General features: G+C 34.1%; 1 long non-coding RNA gene across 1 annotated transcript; it reads right to left on the minus strand.

Moving 5' to 3' along the window:
- LOC110401764 lies at nt 1,279-5,169 on the minus strand. Its single transcript, XR_002440582.1, has 3 exons — nt 4,975-5,169; nt 4,095-4,150; nt 1,279-3,769 (listed from the first exon to the last, which is right to left on the minus strand). It is a non-coding gene; the product is annotated as an uncharacterized LOC110401764 (long non-coding RNA).

Raw genomic sequence — 20,125 nt, forward strand, 5'->3', positions numbered from 1 at the left:
CCTTCAGTCTGTCATGGAGCAAAAATACCCTGCATTCAAAATACTTGATCTTACATTGTAGAAATAATTAGTTATGATGAATCTTAAATGGACTACAGCTAAGGTACCTACAGAAATACCTAAGGTCACAATACTCTGAGGTTATTGGTAAATATGAGCAGCAGGAGTACTTTTATAACAACATTTAACAAGTAAGCAATGCAGGTGGTTTAAAGGAAATCAGCCGTCCCTAAAAAGTAACCACTAAAATAATGTATTTTTAATCTTTGTTCTTGAATGATATTTCTGTTTCTGTGATACACACATCTGCATGACAGCTGTCCATTTCATTTAGAGAACCTCTTAACCTAGTCATAAGAAACAGGCCACTTTCAGCTCATCATACTTACTGCTGTGTTAGCACAGCTTTGTAAGTAGTGCAATATATCTAAGCCACTTTTCTGCTAAGTGTATCGTTGCTGCTGTCCTTTTCCATTCTGCTCATTTCCTCTTTCCCTTTATTATAATTTATGAAGGTTGTTTTCTAAACAAGCTGAAAGGTTTTACAGAAAGTTTATCCTATATCTCTGAACTTGCCGTTGGGCCAACTTCTGTTGTTTTTATCTAATATACTACTGAGTGTTCTAAACAACAATGGAAAAATGCAATTCTATTTAAGAACAAAATGATTAACAACTAACAAGATATTTCAGGTCCTTCATGTAATACACGAATCACTTAATAATTGATTACTTTTGGTAATCACCTAACATTGTAATAATATAAATAATGGATGAATAGAAACAAGTCATAGAGACCATATTTGGTCATGGGAAATCAAAATATCATATTATTAACAATACCAAAATCCACCCTCCGCTTTTAACCTTGAATATTCTTCAGTCTTCCATGAAAATTTTTGTTACCTTCATGCATGTTGATATAGAAGTTGTACACGCAGGTTTTCCCTCTTGTCATCTGTATGCACAGCTTATCCAAATTTTATGCACAATCCCAGTCAGCACAAGTACAAACTAGGCATATTCTCTAGCATATTCAGTTGTGTATTAAAATTTTGTCCGTAACAATTTATGCTCCTTTTTATACCCCATATTAGCCACAATAGCCATGACCTATGATTTATCAATCACATTTAAAAAAAAAAAAAACCTACACTTAAACCTGAAGCCATGTTGACAGATCATATGATATGAAAAACTAAGTTTTCAAAATCTTTAATGTAGTGTTGTTTTCACAGTGATTTATATATCTGGCATCAAACAGGGAATCCAGATTTGCTGTGCAATTTTCTTGAGACAGTGCAGAAGTGGATCAAATAACAAATATTTAAATATCTTCTCTGGCAATTAATATTTGAAGTGAATTATTATTGAAATATTTCTTTTTTTTCTTATGAAAACAAACAACAACAACAACACACTACAATGCCACAATTAGATTCTAAAGTAGTGATGTGTTTTGTTTTGTCAGATTAGTCTTCTTGGTTACTGAAGAGGAAATCTCCCTTGTAATCTGCCATATAACCCTGAGACTTAAGTTGAAACTTGAAAGTTCTGTTGATTTTCTAAATGAACATTATTTCTCCTATTTACCAAGTGTCTTAAATATTTTTCAACCAGCCATGCACATTATATATGCAAAAAAATGTTATCTATTTTGTTGAGCTAAAAAGAGAGAAAGGCTACTATTCAAAATTTATACATTTGAGATGTCTGTGACTGGTAAGGAGCATCTCAAATCAACATGATGCAATCAGCATCACTTTGTGGACAATTTTACATTTGAAAGCATTTCTTTGGAGCTGTTTGCCTTCAAAATGGGGGAGTGTTCATTTGCTGAAGACTTGGCCTGTGACCAAATAACTCCAGCTTGGTAGAGGAAACTGGGAGGTGATACCACTGTATCCTGTGAAGACAGGATAGAATCTCGCTGCCTCCTCTTATCTGCTGACTTAAATTTGCAAGGCCTGGGAGATGGGAACGAAGGAGTTCCTGCTGAGATACCAAAGTCAGGAGCTGCCACTCCAAAAGAGCTGACTGGACCACTTGGGACTATAAATAAGAGTTTTTACTATTGCTGTTAGTCATCGTCAACTGATCACACAACCTCCAATGACCCACCACCACTGAAGATCAGCACCTGACATCAAGATGTCACTGAATCTAGGAGTGGTGAATCACCTTGCTTTGCTGTATTTATGTATCTGTCTGTCTCTCTTTCCCCATTTTCTATCTTTCCTCTTTATCTTCTTTTATTCTTTTACTCTTCGTAGTAGCCATTGCCTAAAACATTCTTACCTGTAATGCTTATTAATGGTAATTAGCCAATTTTACCTCCAAGTAGCTGTTGTTAAGAAAGCTCTCAGTAAACAAATGTGTATTGTTCCTCTGAGTCTTGGATGTCTCTGTCGTGGCAGTGATCCCTTGCTGACTAGGGGAAATGCAACTCAGGAGATAGAAAAAGATTCACCTCCCTCAAAACCCGTTGAGTGGGACAAGACAGGAGAGATAGAACAGAAAATTTTGGTTAATGGATCAAGTTTTGGTTGCTTAGGAATGACTTCGGTACTCAGCTTTGAGCTGCATGTTATAGTATAAAAATTTAGGAAAGTGAGAATATGAATGCTCTTTTAAAATTCTTAGTATCCCGTTCAGTCAAGATTGATTCAGAGGGAAATAATGATAATACATGAAGTATACCAAGGCTACAAACGAAGGGTGAATTGCCTTTAAATAACAGTGTCCAGATACTCTTAAGATGATTCAGTCACAAATGCTAAATGCAAAGAGGACTTTGAATCTGATTGTACCACAGTGTTCTTTTGAAGCAGAGGATTTATGAGATGCTGTTATTTAACAATATGTCTTTGAAGATACTATTACATCTATACACGGAAGCCTCTCCTATCTGTCTGTGGCTTGCTGTTATAGTCTGAATGCTACTTATCAGGCTTTGCAAATTCTGTTCAATGAAAGAAAAGGAAAATGGGGCAAACTCCACTACATATGAAGTTCACATGTTCTGTGTAAGATATATGAGAACATATATACTTCAGGAACTGGCTCAAAAGCATTAGAGGCTAAAACAGAAGAAGGCAGTTCATTTTTGCTAATTTTTCTGTCCTCATTCTCTGTGGTCCCTATAGAGATAAAAACAAATAGAAAAGAATATCTAAATATTTACTTTCTGGATTTTGTTTCAGAATGTACTTCTTTACATTATTATGTTTTTTTTTTTTAAATGGGCTATTTTATATTTGCTGTTGCCTGAGAATTCTGTCAAGAGCACATTTAGAAGGAACACAACAGTCACTAATCTAGATCTATGTAGCTACAAAAACTATTACTCTGTTTGCATATTTGAGTGTCACTCCTGACATCTTGCTAATGGCTTAATCATTGCAAATTTTAAACTGACAAACAACAAAAATGAGGCAGAATGTGCAAATCAAATTTAGAACAGGCTTAAAATACATGTAAAAATATTTCTCTTTCAAGGCTTTCACATAAGACTTTCTGGAATCAATGCATTTTGCATTCATGAAATTTGTATCAAGTGAGTTTTGCAAAAAACTGATCTCCTGTAGTGTCCACAGAACCCTTTGGAATCAGAATGCAAAATACATTCTGTGAAGTTCTTGAAACAAAAAAGACTTTGAAGAGTTTTGAGTGTAGAAATTTTTCCTCCATGAAAAGGCTCAGTCAGTTTCTAGGCAACATAGCTCTCTTAAGTCCTCTTGATGCTCTTTATACTATTCCATCAGGTGACCCTGTTAGAAGAGAACAGTTAGAGTAACCACAGGCATCATAATGATTTCTGCCTGCCAGGATTTTTTGTTATTCAAGCTTTTTGCAGGAAGTCTGCTGTATAACCTAACAAGCCCCCGTAGGAGTCATTATCTAAGTTGATTCCCTTGGCAGCTAATCTCTTTGCTACTACTAAAGAAAATGACTTACTGACAATGGGCTTGTCTCTCTCTTTTTCACTTCTCTGTCTGCATGTTTCTGGACACACACAACCCCAGTTGGCTTAATGCATGAGAACTTCTCTTTGAACTTCTTCCCTCAGTGACTAATGTGGGTTTATTTTCTTACCAGAGGACTCAGCTGATAGTGGTATCTGGCCACAGCTGCATGCTAGGATGCCAAACCTGCAAAGATAAAGAAAGAAGATGTGCCTTAATTCATTTCTTATTACAATTTGCCAGGCCTGCTGGCACATGTGAAATTGTTTTGGTCACTGTAATGTCTTTTCAGGAAGTATTACATCATAAACAAAAACTGTTGCTCAGCTGAAAACATGGTTTATGGTATGCAGCTATTCTACCTAACAGCCTTACGTAGTATATTGCACATCTTTGACAAGCAATTAGATGTTTATGAAGACACTTGTTGCTTATAATTATAATCCTGCTAATTTCCTCATTCCCAAAAGCAACATTAGTGTTTGCTAATGAACTGCAGATTAATTCACTTTGAATTAGTCTCTACCCTCCCTCTGCCCCCTGTGCATACTAGACAGCACTAATTTTGCTTTGGGGACCTTAAAAGGATTTGTTGTTATGAGAGTAGATTCAAATGACCTGTGTTATTATTATTTAAAAATTTCATTTATCTTAATTTGAATTCAATTATTCTCTAATGTTCTGAATTTGAGTTGAGAGATGATGTGTTAAAAAATATAAAGACAAATTATACAAATTAATACAAATAAATTGTGTGGGAGATGTGGTAAAAATAGATTGAACTGTTGCAATTTTTTCTGTAGCATCTAATGATAAATGGTGAATTGAAACAAGCTTGATGGTCTGAGTTCATTTCATAATGATGTAAAGCAATATCACATAGGAACCAAATGCAGTGCAGCACATTTTCTCAAGCAAATCTTACACCTGCTGATTTCATAGTATTCTGCAATGTCTTTTTTTAAGAACATAAATTTAACAACAGTGATAAATAACCCCACCTTGCTTACCTTACTGTTTTTCTTTAGTCTTCATCTTTGTAATATCTGACCAGGATTCACTATCTACATAAGTACTAACATATTTGAAAATTCATTATATAAAATATAGGATTCTTGCTTTTGAACTTCGTATCAACTGTGAACCTAACAATGTAATCTTTGATTCACACTGCACGAAAGCTTTCATTCTCAGGCAGTAGCTGCTTGCTGAGCTATTCTTGCACTCCTTTTCTTTCCTTAGCACATGATGTGTTAAAAAGTGCTAACTGGGACATATACCAACCACAGGTGTACCAAATGGGATAAGAAAATACTCGCAGGAGTGAGACAGGATGCAATTCTTTCTCATCTGTGTGGTTACTTTAATATGAATACAATGCTACCAACTGCTTCAATGAAAGCACCAGGAATGTTTGCATTGCTTTCCCTTGTTGTATGCTGGCTATTTTTAAAATCAGATATGATTTTATTTGGTTTCTTTTAGTTGCATCAATTAGAGAAAGGTGGATTAAATATGTTTAAATAATTCAAATACATAATCTGAAAACCTGCCATAATCCCAATGGTGTTCACATGTATTCTATCAAATGAAAATGCATAATTAAATAAAAGCACTCATCTCAGTGATACATAATTCCAAAATTTCTGTAATAGTTTAGGGTTTTTTTAAGTCAGAAAATGACAAGGACTTTTTGTTGAGTAATTATTGGGTAGTCACTTTGGGATTTTGGCTCTCAACTGTGAGTCAAATAAAGTTGCTAGGTTTTCAAATGCTCAGTCTACAGTGGAATTCTCAGTGCTGAATACTACTGAATATCAAACCGCTGCACAGAGACTCCATAAAGTGTACTGAGTATTTAGGAGGTAGAAGATTTAGAAAATTTAAATCACTTTAAAAGTTTTCAATTTTTATGTATAGTGAGTGATAGAAGAACAGTTCCTAAACTAATCACACAAATTCACATGAATATTCAGAATACACAGTTAGTTTGATGATGTTTTTTATGGAATCAGAGAAAAATAAAATTATAATAAACAAAAAGTTGATTATATGTAGAAGACTTACTTTTCTCTGTAATAACTGATGGAAACGTTACTGACAACTCAGAATAATGTGAGAGTCATCTTGAATGTAAGATGAGCTTTCTCTGCATTATACGCTTCTGATGGTATGTCTTATCCTCAGTGAGTTTCTTTTTTGTTTTGCCTGAAGGGAGCATAGTTATGCTCACTGTGCAGGAGGTGATTTTACTATGTGCCTGAAATTTGAAAGTGGTGAGTCATTGTCCTTCACAAATTTTTATAGCATAATTGCTCACTGGCAAGCATATGGAAAGAGTTCAAAGAACAGTGTGGAAATGATAGTGATTTTCTGGATTTGCACAGGAAATACGCATATATATTTTCCAAGTTATTTGCAGTTATTCAAAGAGGAAAAGGGGAAAGCTCAGAAGAAACAAGTCAGTCAATTCACAGAATTCTCAGTTCCTAACTGATGTGGATTATGTCATCTTGATAATACAAAATTCTTCAGGAACTTTGCAAGAGATTCTTTCATGAGATTAATGGTGTTAGACATTGTTTTTGAAGTAGCAGTCATATCTGAAGTTGTTTTCAGCTCTCCAAATAGTACCAGGTTTCCAGCTGGTATTCACATCGGTACAAATTTACTCTGGAAAAGAAACTAGTAATTCAACTCCAACTTTTACAGATATACACAGAGACTGCCCTATCTATAGGTAACTATTCAACTGTCTTTCTATTTCACTTGTTTTAATGTAACTATTTGGACTAGTTTTGGACTCAGAACTAATATATTTAGTCTGAAAACAAAGGCATGCTGTTTTGGACTCACAGACTATGAACAAATCGTACTGATTTGGAATACTCACTGTTACTAATTCTGTTATTCCTTACTTTAAGTATACGGTTATTCTTTTTCCAAATGTCCTATGTGGAAAACTCCTTAACCATATTGTATTTAAAGAAAAAAATAATCAGCAAATGAATCTTTGGGCTTTTTGAAGCCATTCTGAATCTCACTTTTCAAAAATTAGTCAAGATCCAAAAGATAGATTTAGGAATAACTATCTAATCCTTTTAAAAAATTATCAAGACAACTAATGAGTGTCATTCGTAAAACACTATTCTAGGGCATAAATAAAACAGACTCTAGGTACTGTAGGAAAACCACTATTTTATTCAAGAGGTCAGGTTATTCTCTTATTATTCATTATTTTAAAATTTTGCATTCAGTGAATAATAGATTCAAGAGGCTTATAAATAATGGACATTTACATTTCAAAAGTAAGAAATGTGGTATTAACAAAATATAAGACACTCATTCTAACTAAAAATTTAAAACACAAATGCCAAAATCACATTGAAGTTATAATTGTAATAATAACTAGCCTTCTAGAAGAAACAAGTGAAAGGATAAATCAGTTATTTCTAGAACAGATACTCCTATTTTAACCAAACCTCCATTGATAGCTCAATCTCAGGCCTATCTTAAATGTCTAACTAAAATGAAAAGAGGAAATACTTCAAAATATAAACAACTCATAGCTAAAAAATAGTTACTTTATCTAGAAGAATATACACTTAATAATCTGTATAATAAAGTGTTCCAAACAGGAAGTGAAGTATCACAGAACACAATTTTTGAGTAGGTCATTCAACCTTAACTGAGATTATAGAAAAGGGAATCTTTAATCTAGATTTTTCTCTCAATATCTGGGTGTATTAATTATCTACTTTAACTCAGTTATGTGTTTCCTTTTAGTATTTATCAACGCTTGCTTTAAAAAAAAAAAACCACATAATCACATATACACCACATTTCTTTTATTTAGATACCAACCTTCTTCTACATCGTTGTTGTGATATCATCTTGTTCTCACAGACCATGTGGAAGATCTTTGTTGTCAACAGGACTTGCTCTCTTGGACCATGGGCTGAGAGTCACAGTGGGTTCTCGTGGAGGTCAGGAGATCAGGGCCTCCCCAGCCAGAAGCCCGTCCCAAATAGGTAGCAGGGTAGGCTGGCCATCAGCCAGGACATCCAGATGGATCCAAAGTCAATAAGGGAGGTCATGTCCATATCATATAGAAATAAAAATTTGCAGGGTCTGGCCACGTCCAGGACATCCACAGTAATCTGGGGTGAGGGCAGTCTGTAGGTCTGGGACAAGATTAAGAGAAATATGATCAGCACTGGCATGGGTACAACACTACTGCAATATAAGCATAGTCAGAACTCAAATGTGAGAGCTCAGCTCAAAAGTGGTACCATGGCCAGATTCTTGGTAATGGGCAAGACAAGCATGTTTACACATATACACATTTTCAGAAGATCTCATCACAGTGAATGAAGTCAAAAGGAGACTTAGAAAGAGAGGTAAACTTTTGAAAAACACGAACAATAAGAAAATATAATACAACTTTTACTAAGAAAGTGTAGGTTCTGTAGTAGCTACAAATCTATGCTGGGTTAATACATGTAGTTATTCCTTTCCAGGTGTAGGACCATACAATTTCCCTTGTTGAACCTCATAAGGTTCATCTCCACCCAACTTTCCAGTCTGTTCAGATCTTGCTGAAAGGCAGCACTGCCTTCTGATGCATCACCCACTCCTCCCTGCTTTGTATCATCAAAAAATTTGCTGAGGGTGCACTCCACTTGGTGAATCCATGTTGACAACTCCTGATAAACTTATTTACTTCCACTTGCTTGGATATGACATCCAAAATAAATGGGAGCAATGTTTCCTTTCTTCCAGTCACCAGAGATTTTGCCTGTCAGCCATGACTTTTAAAATATGACAGAGAATGGCTTGGCAACCACATCACTCAGTTCCTTCAGGAGCCTGGAATGCAAGTCATCAGGCCCCGTAGATTTGTATGTGTTAAGTCTCATGTGAAGCCAAGAAAACTGACAAGAAGTATCTTGACATGTCAATGAGTTATGTGAAGCAGGCATTTCCTTTATTACAGCGCTGGTGCATGGGGATTGCTCTACCAACATGCACACCAAGAGAAGCTGCGACTACTTATTTAAAGGTATAGTATATATATATTCATTACATTACAAGGACAGGCAGAAATTCAAGAAATGATTAACACCTCTGGTGGTCATGGGATACATCCTTGCTGTAAATTTCCAACTCTTTAAGGGGGAGTAGCCCAAACATGTTTCCACTGATATTACATTGAGCTGAGGCATCTGTTTCGCCATCTTATCTTCAACAGCAGGACATCTATTCTACTTTCTTATCTTCATTTGATATCAAGGTCCGTGGCCTACTCCTCATTCTGTTTTTGAGCTTACATTTACGCAAGCCTCTGTCCTTCAGCTTATATCTGCTCAAGTTATGAGAAAGGCTGTTCTCACAATATAGAAAAGCTGTTCTCATGATTCATGTGAGGTAGTATCTGACTTGCTCTTTTCTGGCATGGTTTTATGATTTTTGGTTATTGGTACTCCACATCATAACATCATGTAGTGAATGTACCTGGTTCTCAGAAGAGAAGGACTACTACATTCCTCACGGTACTTTGCTCCTCTGTTACCATTTTCCAGCCGGAGGGAAAAGATAAAAGCTCGCAGTATAAAAACTTGCAGATCACGAGACCTCCTCCCTTTTTCCGCTGTCTCTCGTCTTGGCAGCACCTCACTCTCCAGCCATCTTATCGTCGGTAGTAGAGTAAGGCCTACCTTGATTTTGGGACATTCTCTCTCTCTCTGTATTGGATTTATCAGCTTAAATTGTAATTATATTGTATTATAGTGTGTTGTTTTGCATTCCGAGATCTTATTTAGTAAATTAGTTTGTTTCTCCTCAGATTGTTGCTGCTGTTCTTTGCTCTCAGGGCCATCTCCTTACCCTTTTCCCCTTTTTCCTTTTCCCGGGGCATGGGCCCGTGGATCCCCCGTCCCCTTCGTCACGGAACCGGGCCTAACGCCCGTAAACCATTGACATTTTCTTACAGTGAGAGGGATATCGCCCTCCCAGTCTCTGCCTATAGGTTCAGGTATGTAAGAGATATGGGGAAGCCTGACTGCCAGTGAAGACTGAGGCAGAGAACTCATTGAATACCTCAGCCTTCTCCATGTCTGTTGAAGCCAGCTCTCTCTTTTCGTTTGTAAGAGTGGGTACACTCTTTTTTGCCTGTCTCTTCTAACCAATGTACCTATAGAATCCCTTCTTGTTATTTTTCACGTCCCTCACCAAGAGCAGTTCCTTCTGTGCCTTGGCTATCCTGATCCCATCTCTTCACGTTCGAATGGTGTCCCTGCATTCTTTGTAGGACATGCGTTCCTCCGTCCACTGCCTGTACATTTCCATCTTTTCCCTCAGTTTGACTAGCAGGTCCTATCCATATTTTATAAATTTCTACTTCTATTTGAGTTTTCCCATGAGCTCCTTGCTTATCCATGAAGGAATCTGTCTCACTCCTGTTATACGAGGGGAAGGAGGTTCGTTTATATATATATACCTGACAGCGAGATTAAGACACAGCAGGTCAAATGTTTGCCCAACCACTTTATTACGAATTCTAGTTGCTTAGGGAGATGGGGAAGGGAAAACGAGCGATAGAAAAAAGATAGGAAATAAAAGCAAAGAGACTTTGTAGAAAGCAAGAGACGTTTCCAGAGTAGCCTGTAGTTTTCTGTTGATCTGAAGAACTCATCCAATCACCGCGGGGGATGGGAGAAAGCCAGGAAGCTTTGCAGCAAGTAGGCCCCTGGGAATTCTTTCCTAAGAGGTATTTTTTTCTCTTAGGAAATTCCTCCACCAAAGTGGTTTCTTTTCTCAGGGAGTTCTTCTCCAAAGCGCTTAGTTTAGTGGGGGCCTTTTATCCTCCACTTCTCAGTTTCTTTTTTTTTCTTCTTCTTTTCTCTCTGTTAGTGTGACACACCTGGCCCAACAGATGAGCCAGCAGGGAGTGGTGTCTTCATTGCATGAGCATTATCACCTTTTGCAGAGGTCAGCTCCTTCAAGCCACCTGCCCCCCTACCTCCAAAAAAGACTGCTTTTTCCGCTTCTGCTTATCTTCACAATCATAAGCAGAAGTATTGTGGCACAGTGACACTCACCACTTGCCCCCCTAGATAATTTGCAGTTGTCAGTTAGAGTCCTATCACTAAAAAGTCCTCATGAAGCGAGCTTTGAACAAAGGAAAACAACAAAAAAGAGGGGTTCAGAAAACCATCTTTCACAGTATCCTACCACCTTTGTTTGATAAGCAACTCGGAGTTGCTTAAACATTGATGTCTACAGCCAATTTAAATGCCCATGTGTCTTGCTTAGCATCCAGCAGGTCTGATGTCATATCTGTCAATTTTGTAAGGAAATCCTAATGCTTAAGAACATCTGAAATGACACAGAGGCCTATAATTTGTACTCCCAAATTTCTGCTCACTTGTTCAAACACACATGTAGAGCAAAACCAATTTGAAGTAATTTAGAGCCACACAGACTGTCAATGAAGACAAGAAAGATAAAGCAAAGGAATTAGCTGAGAGTTACTGCTTTTGTAATTCCCTTTGATGGAGGTCTGTGGAAAAATAAAAAAAAGAAAGAAAGAGAAAGCCTTTAAGCCAACAACTCTTAGTAGTCCAAGTATACTCTCAGATCTCAAGTACCTTCAGTCCAATCCAGCAATCCAGTACAGAAGGAAAATTTTCAATGAAATCTTCCAGATTTTTCTATGGTATTATTCTGTGACTTCCATCTAAAAATTAAACTTACGTAACTAACAGATTCAATTTATGTTTAATAATATTTTCACAGCCATCTTGTGACAATGACTGTTGAACTTCCAACAGTTCTGGCTTTAAAAATGGAACAAAATATTTCCAAGTAAAAGTTCATCTGAAATTTAGTCAGAAATACTATGGAGTAGATATCTGACAAGCATCATACGTAAAAATGCTACACTGCTGAGAGAAAAAAAACAGTTCACATTTTGCAGTAGATACTGCAGATTGTTTAGCAAGAGTAGCATGTAAGTAGTAAGCTTTCTAAGTATATATGTCCAATTATGCTTAGAATAAAAGGGAATCAGGTGTTCCACAAATAAATACACTTAAAAAGAAGGGAATACAAAGGAAAAAAATATCAAAATGGAGCTTCGTGTGGTTACAGGTAATCATTCTCCTTGTAATGCTTTTCACGGTTCTTATCAGGGAGCATCATCCCAAATCTTGCTGCAAGAGCTTTTGTTCAGATGGTAATTTAATATTCATTTCAAATTAATGGTATCTGGGCACAATTCCTCTTCATGTAAGTTTTCCAGATATTTGTTTGATAGCTGTAGCTTGAGGTTGAAACACATTTCTAACATAAACAGCATGGTTTAGTTCACATATTTTTAAATAAAATCTAACTTGAAATTTAGTTTCAGTAACGTCGCAAAATTTCACATGCAAACAAGTAAACAAAAAACATAAAAACTAATCAAAACAAACAATAAAGAAACCTTCCAAAAGATTAGACTGGAGAAGAAATTAACATCATCAGTTGTCCAAAATCAAAAACTGTAGAGATAATAGTTTCATGGAACATCATAATTCATCTCATCTTTTTTCTTTAATTGATATTTTGGTATCAAGTATCTTATTTCTGACAGTCTTATTAAAGTATTTTATTTCATTCACAGCATTTGTTCAAAAACTAGTACTCAGCTTTAAAGATTGCTTTTTCAATTTCTGATAGCAAAAGATCTTAAAGTTCAAAAGCTTGATTCTTTTCTTAAGCTATACCAATTGATCTAAAAGAAGATACTATATCTTCCCACAAGCTTTATCTTATTTATATACTTACACTGTCACAGCTGCAATCAATGTAATTAAGTCCTAAGTTATGGTAACAGTAAGTGAATGATCATAATGCCTCTTTAATGCATTTAGTTGAAGTTTAAACATTCCTTGTTACATTCATTATATTAGTCACCATTTTAATATGTTAATCTTTCAAAGATGTTGTACTGTGCTGATTTTATGTTTTTAAAGCAATGATACTTTAAACATATCAGTGATTTTTCAAGTCTATCTAGAAAGTTTGTATGGGAAAAAATGCACAATGAAAGACTACCAAGGCTTAAATAATTCTTCTGACTTTTAGAAATACCCTTTTTCTCTTTCATACATGTAGGTAAAAAAGAAATAATTCTACCTTATTTTCAAGAAATATGATTTTCTAGTGCAGCAGGTGTTTTAATTCAAACTTACAGGTCATTCTATGTTTTAGATAGTATCCAGATCTCACTTTAGGCTAAAGTTTTGTATCACAATAATTCCTCAAGGATGCTTAATCAGGATGATGAATCAAGTACTCAGTTTTACTCACAGAATTTCAGTTGCTTTCTGCCAAAACTGAGAATCAAGATAAATGTAAATAGCCCAACTTAAGTCCCATACACAAAGTTCCTTGCAAGTTCACATTTCTCATCAAGAACTGCAAATTTTTTTAAAATCTAAAGCTACATAAAATAAGTTTCCATTTTTGAATACAAATGAACTAAACCTGTCTACGAGGAGTATATTATATAATCACAACATATCCAAAAGAAAAAAGCTAATTAGTTTAGTTTTGTATGGAAAATACAAAGAGAAAAATTGCATTTTTCAAGTATCAAATCCCAAGTAGACGTTTCAAGTAATGTTTCCACAGAAAATGTATATCAGAGATAATAACTACTCCAAAATGAATCATTATTTGGCAGGATTAATGCTCTAGTTAGAGCTTTCATACTAGCATTCTAGACATCTTACTGGTTCATAAATCTTGAGATTTGTAAGTGTTATCTGCACATTTTCATTAATTGTGAACATATTGACAACAAAATTCTCCATCGTGACTAGTAGATGATTACGCAGGAAAAGAGTAAGAATGATGCAAAACCAAGAAACTGGACAAAATAAAAGCAAAAAAGATGAAAACAAACCCCTCAAGTATCTGTAGGATATAGCTCTGTAGAACTCTCAACTTCAAGACAGTGTTATGAAAGCATCGGTTTTAAATAATAATATAAAACTCACATTAATATCTCTTAAGTTGGTAAAAATTATTATTCTGATTTTTTTTCAGTAGTGTTGCAGTCAGATATTGAAATAAAGAAGAAGCTCCGTTATTTATTTCTTAGGTCAAACCATAACATTTCCTGAATTATTTGACTGAATGAGAAACAGTAGCTTTTTGATTTGCTAATAGGTTTTTTTATTATCATTCATGATACGTTACACAGTACTTCTACTACTTTGTTGATTTCTGTACTTCAGTGGCTGATGTTTTATATCACTCTAACAAGATCACTATTAACATTTTTTAAAGTTGTGATTATTACTAATAAAGATGCAAATTTCAACAATAATCTCCAAAAATATTCAAGCAAAATTGTTCTTTTAGTCCTTCCATTCCTATTATTTCCAGATTTTTGTTCAACGTTCCTGAAGTACAAAGTTACTCAAAAACTGCTAGTTAGATATTTTCCTTATGAAACATAGCTTAAGAGGATAAAGCATCATGTCTTAGTAGTGAAGATTTATGTCTGCAGCTTGAATTGTTTATTGTCCATTTCCAGTAAAATTCTTTATTCCAGACAACAGGTTATAGAACTTCATTTACACAATCAGTTCTGCTGACATGCTAATTAAGAATAGGAAAGTAATCTTCAAAAGTGTAATTTGTGCTTTTCCTCCTCTCCTACAGTTTTGGATTCTATGCAGTGTGGCTTAAAAAAATTAATTTGAAACCAGAAAATTTTTTTTCCACTGCAATCAGTGAGTTTTTGAGCCAGGGTCATTTACGCAAATGAAATAAAACTGAGTGAGCCATTTGCAATGCATAATTTAGCTAAAAATGTTAACCTTTCCTTCTGTTCAAGACTTATCTGCAAGCAGATCACACATTTCTTCAATTTTTTTTTTCTATTTAGGCATGCTATCTGGAAAAAAAAAATGTTACTTTAGTGATTTTATAATCACAAATATTCATTTATTTATAGTTGTTTCTGGTGGTGAGTACAGATTTATTATTTCTGTTTTTATTTCAAATTGTGTAGTTTAAAAACCTCTTTTATTTTATTTAAGAGAGAATATGACCTGTTTATCCTATTCTTAGTATTAGTATTTTCAGAACCAGATTACAGGTAGATATTCTGTCTGATACTGTAGAGAGTTTCCAGAAGGGAGATTGTGAGATGGCATATCTAGTTTGCCTTTGTGAGAGGTTGCAAAGATTAAGACAGACCTGTAATGTCATTGATATCTATTGACCCTTTCCATGCAGTGAAAAAATTACCTGCTGACCAGGAGCAGAGCTCACTGGGAACCTTGTGACCTTCCGTCACACTGCATATTTTAACATCACAAAGCCAGTATCTTAGCTTTCTATCAGACTGGGCAGTGTGGTGATGCAGTCTCCCATTGTTTAGCTTATAAGACTCAGTGAGACATCATCTGTTCATGTCATGAAGGAAGTGTAGATCATCTACCAAAAAAAAGTACTAGATATATTTACTAGAAGCCCAATTTCTTGTGCAGACTGTGTTATTTGACTATGTTATTTTGGACAAGGACTTTTTCTTTTTTTTTCCATTAAATACAAGAAATAGGAAATGCAATTCAGAAGGTAAGACTTTGATCTAATAGAAGAGTAATGCTTTACTATAATTTCTGACAACTTAAAGAAAAGCAATTATTTTTAGTAAGCTGTAAACATCTTCTGCTATAGAATGTTAGCAAATAGCTGATACAATGTGATTTTGAATAAGCAGTGCCTTAAGCTTATGAGTATTTAACTGCAAAGAATAAAAACATATAGTCTAATGTGTTTATTGGCAAAAAAAATGTAGTTTCTAATCAATACATCAGTTTATAAAAGAAAGAAAACAGTATAATAGAAACACCAGTTATACCAACATAATTATGTAGATTGTTCTCAATGTAATTAACAACATAAGACATTGATTGGATGTTCCCCATAAGAAGAAAAGAAATGATCATTTAAAATTTTAAATAGGAAAAAATAATAGAACTATGTTATAAGTACACACTTTAGATTTATTTCCTATATGGGGAGAATATTTCCACTGCATATTATTCAGTATCCCGTTTCGCAGCTGGGATTCTCTTGGGTTCCAGTCTATATCACACCAGCAATGCTTAAATTAATGTGTATATGCTAAAATCAAACGGATCCCCAACACAGCTCATTTTATGTTTCTTAGATGATGTCTTTAGGGTTTACTGTATTTCATTAAAATACTTTTTCAATATTCAAATTTTTTTCTATATTCCTCCCAAGTGGAATTAAGCATCTGACTGAGGCCAACTTCAGTCATTGCCAGATGATTCTATTTTTTCACGATTTATTAGTTTACTCACTGAAGCATATTCTTATGTTCTCTAAGGCAGGAACAGGAAAGTTTTGATGTAAATGTAATACACACTTTATCATCAAAGGAAACAAAAACTTTGTCTAATCTTTGTTCCTGACCTATAAAACAAATTCTAGTAGCATGTGCCCTGAAATGCCAAAAAGCATATTTTGTGTCTTTCTGTTTTCTTATACTCTTATTTATTATAGCTGACATTTTCTTTAATATACAAATGTGCTTTTCTATTATTCAGCCTTCCTATCTGTTGAGAATAATATCCATCCCTTGGAGACTGAGTGTAATTTCCTAGTTCTAGTAAGCCAAAGGAGTTCTACTTGGTAAAACACTGCAGTGCTTTCTCTTAAAAGATTTTTGTGAACTATCAGAGAATCTGATTTACAACTATAAGAAAAAGCGTGCGATCTGTTGAGTTTTACAGGCTCAAAATTAGCAAATGAAGACTGAATGGAAAAAAAAATGTGGGGTGGCCATGAGGGACTCACCTGTACAAAGAGGAATTTTTAGGGAAAAAAAAACATTCCAAATTGATCTGAGAACTGAATGGCAAATTAATTTGTTGTTTTATGTTAAGAGAAAGCTGGAATACAACTTCTATTGTGGGTAAGGAACTAAGCAGCCTAATTCAGTTACTATGGTAACTCATAAGAATTGATTGCATTCTGTATTAGTTTAATAGTTTGACTTCTGAATTAATTTGTTGGCCTGTGATTTAATTGAGTCTACTTCTAATTAAATTATCTAATTTCTCAGACTAATAATTGATAGTACCTTAGAATTAAAGTGAATTGCTTGATTTCTTATTTGTTTTGTTCTTTCATAGTTTTCCATAAAACCTGTAAAGATATATAAAAATAGACTATATAAAAAACCTACCAATTCATGCTGACAGTCTTGAAAGTTTACTGAAGTACATCCTTTTACCTACTCAAATAATTAATTCTCTCTCAAACTCAGAAATATGTTCCCAGCCAGAACAAATGGAGTGAAACGAATGCCAGCACTTGGGCAAGTTTTCCATGACACTAAGCTGAATATTACCCTGTATTTGTTAAATGACTCTACTCATAATCCCGTGTAGACAGTGAAGTAAGAATACCCAACATGCATATGAACTTGAAGATGGCGGTCATAAATTATGGGAAAATCAACACCTTGTAATACAGTTCTCATGTACAGAAAACAAAACAAATGATTTTGTGTTTATGAGTAGTAAAAATATCATGCCATAGTAGAAGTATAAATTATACTTAATATTTTTAAATTTTTTACCTGTTGCTACATGCAAGAAAATAATGTAAAAAGAAGAAAAAAATTACGTGAATTTTCTTTTCTTTTCTGTTACCATAGTAAATAACACATATGTACACCTCCAGATTTTTCCTGAAAAAAATTCTTTTGGCTTTTTTTGTATGGAAACTTGTATGACCGTAAGAAATGTCAGAGATAAAGACGTAGTTAAGAGCTTCACACTTGAACTGTCAATTTATTCTTTTGTGCAGAATTGAATGTAAGAGCTCATGCTTTTAGTCAGTGATGTTGAGAAAACTGACATATAATGAAAGGACTTAAAGCTGAGATTGTGTATTTGGCAAGCTATAATGGAATTGTTTGCAAAGCTTTATTGAAATCCTCGATTTCGTTTATCTTTGTTAGCACAGCTACAGAAATCTGAGATGTAATATTCCTATATAAATTAAACCAACTACAGAAGAATTAGACAAGAAAAGGAATAGAGAATATTGTACTCCAAAACAAAAATATTATTCAGGAAAATGTTTATACATTATTACTTTGATTCTCATAACAAATATTTTGGGTTAATTTCTTTAAGCATCCCTAAAACTTGTGAGAAGATATAATCAAGGATGTGGAATAATGTTCTTACTCTCTTTTGTCCAAAGGGTAATTTCTGTATTCTGGTAAACTCAAGCTCTACTTCCTAACCACTGAGAGAGAAGATTATCATTCCTCAGAGTGCTTTGTTCTCTTCCACTGCATGCTGCAAGATAAAAAAGTCCAGGCCAACCTAAATTGTGTTGGATGAATAAGGAACTTTGTTCATACAAACACCAATTCTCAGTCCACCAAGATATTCAATTTATGAATAAATATGCAATAAGCCTCCAGAGGCAACTGAAATCAGATAATATTATCCCTAGGTTCTCACCAAAATATCTAAATGGAAAATATCAGGAAAGAAAGACTTAACATGAATTCAATTACATTTTCTTATTATCCTATAAAGATTTAGACTACCATATGATAGAGACTGTAATATGCAGGGATACTAAGTAGAGATTAGCTCATAAATACAATTGAAAGGCAATGAAAATGCACCTATTAAGGGAATTCAGATTCAGAGTCAATTTTTTATTTCTATATTTTCTATATTTCATCTTTTTCTTATGTAACATTCATATTATTACTGAAAATATCTAAAAAGTTGTTCTAGTCAAACAGCTAGAATTCCAATGGCGTTTTCAAAATAATTATGTAATTGAATGTATCATTCCAGGGAAAGGAAATATGAAAATAACAATAAAATCTGGATATTCCAAGAATAAAATAAAGGGAAAAAATGCAATCAATATTTTATATTGGTTTGCTCAACACTCTGAAATTTCCTGTGACATGGTAGCTTGTGATCAAACTAAAAAAAAATAATGGAAAATAGAAAGGTCATAATAATGGTACAAATTTTTAAGTAAAAGAGAAACAGCTGAATGAAAACACAAAACAAAGTCTTAGAGAGTTTTTACAAGTTCTCAGAGAAGAAGGAAACACAATTTGTCTTTGCTCATTTGAAGGATAACTAAAAGAATATTTATGCCTTCATGATGATAAATGATACAAGAAATCAAAATAACGCAATAAAGCAAACTTTTCCGTAGTTTAGCAGGAATACTTAATGAAGATATAAGCTTAGAATAACTAAGATAAAATAATACATCGCAGCTCTGAATTGAACATTGTTTTCAAGAAAGAATAGCCTGTGTCAGTTAACTCTCTCTGAATGCATTGCTGTCACCTGCCCTTTAACTTACTTCATCCTCTCCCCAAACCACTGTATTCTTGAAGAAAACAAGTTATGATATGACTTCAGGGATCAGCCTAAATTATATCATTATTTGAAATTCTTTCATTTAAAAGTTATTTAATATTTAAACTATTCCATTATTTTTTTCATAAAATTGAGATCTGCGTACTGTTGTAGAGGTATGGAATATTCATTACAAAATATCAGTGAGTATTCCTATTACACTAAGGCTCTACCTAAAGAAAGCCAAAAAAAGACAAGCAAAAGATAAACACTTTTTTATTTAAAAATAATTATCAATATAAATGCTTTAATAATCTATTTTACTCTGATAAGTCAAACCAGATTTAAAATGCTGATGCTAAAGCAAAGCAAAATGCATATTGACAACTTTTTACGAAAACGTATTTTTAAAGCATTATTCACAATATTAGCTGTACAGTTTGCTAAATGCATCTGATTGTTCTGTAATACAGAAGAACAAATTACATTTCATTATTTAATTTTCAAAACGTTCAATGCAACTGCCTCTAGTTTAAGTCAGTGAATCTGTTCATGTAAATTAAAGGTATCTGCCAAATTTAGCAACCTTTGCAGATAGGAGGCTGCATGCTTAAAATTTTTCTCTATGTATTTTTTAGTCCTGAGAAAGGAAAAGAGAAGTTCTGATATATACCTGTTCCTCTGAGTTGCACAGAGAAGCGTCCATTGGGTAGAT

This window comes from Numida meleagris, chromosome 6 (assembly GCF_002078875.1).
Source record: "Numida meleagris isolate 19003 breed g44 Domestic line chromosome 6, NumMel1.0, whole genome shotgun sequence".
NCBI lineage: Eukaryota > Metazoa > Chordata > Aves > Galliformes > Numididae > Numida > Numida meleagris.